The sequence below is a fragment of the Propithecus coquereli genome, unplaced genomic scaffold (assembly GCF_000956105.1).
Source record: "Propithecus coquereli isolate 6110/MARCELLA unplaced genomic scaffold, Pcoq_1.0 Scaffold24, whole genome shotgun sequence".
In the NCBI taxonomy this organism is placed as follows: Eukaryota; Metazoa; Chordata; class Mammalia; order Primates; family Indriidae; genus Propithecus; species Propithecus coquereli.
The window spans coordinates 6,925,796-6,927,068 of record NW_012147952.1 but is presented as its reverse complement, the minus strand read 5'-3'; positions in this window follow the sequence as shown (position 1 = coordinate 6,927,068).

The following is a 1,273-nucleotide window of genomic DNA, read 5'->3' as shown; positions in this document are numbered from 1 at the left end:
CGGTATTACCTCCAATGATTCGAAAATTGCCTGTAAATTATTATAGACAGTAAATTGCATGTCATACTCCATTTGGTTCAACACAGTGACCTGTTTGTTATCATTACAGCTTTGGCTGCTGTTAAAGAATCCAGCTCTCTATTTTGATAAAGGTAATCTTAAAAGCTGAGGCAATATATAATAAATATATATATATCTCCATGTAACCAAACCCTGTGAAAAGATGTAGCCACTGTGCAATATCCGAAATGCACACACACAACATATACGCATATGCACCCCTGAACTTATTTCTTCCTTGAGGCGATAGAGCTATGCTGATGAGGCACAGTCTTTCTAAGCAAAACAGAATGCCGATTTTATATAGAGTTTTGGAGAAGCATGAAATTTAGTGATTAGAAGATTTTCAGAGGCAAGAATAATTTAACATTACTGTAGATATGTAGTTATTTGCATATAACTACTGCTGATTGGCTAGTGCTCAGAAACATGGTCATTGGAATGAGTCTCTTCCAGGCTGGGTAACTTTCAGAAGTAAAGGGCTTTTGCCGTTTGGTTATTTGTAAAACTATATTTACTAAAGTGAGTTGTCATTGGTTGATGAAGCAAATTTAAAACTAGTTCCAGTGGTTAATTTTTGTGATGACTAGAAGGCTGTCATTTATTAATCAGGCTAAAAATGAGTTCTGGTTGCTTTTATCACTATGGCAACAAAAGATTCAGTCTTTAGGGCATGAGGAATTTTTTATTCTTGATACCTCCTTTTAGTTCTTTCTCAGCCAACTGGAACAAAGTCATCGATAATTGCTCAGATCTTCATCACTATTGTGGATTCTCCTTGAAGGTGGAGTTTGTGTAGCTATGACTTTTGGTTTGATTATTGATCAGCACAATTATATCCTCCTTTTGTCTTCGAGCTATTTGTTGAATTATCTGTCAGGACAGTGACTACAAAGAAGCATTTAAGTTTCTAGACAACAGGAATTAAACAACTATCAGAAAAACAAAAAATGATTAAGGATTGGATAGGCACTCTGGAATCAACCCAAGGGTTTCCAGACTTGACCAAGAAAGCAGATCCCAATGACTCCCTGAATTTACTTTAGAGAGCCAGGTTGACATTCCTTTTCATTTGAATATAGATTGATTCATTTCATGGGTAGTGTTAATTCAGACACAAGATATGATAACAACAGTGCAGATTTTTCCTGAGTAGCCAAAAGAAAATCCTATATTATTCAATTATTTTATAAGGAATTTAGACTTATTTTTT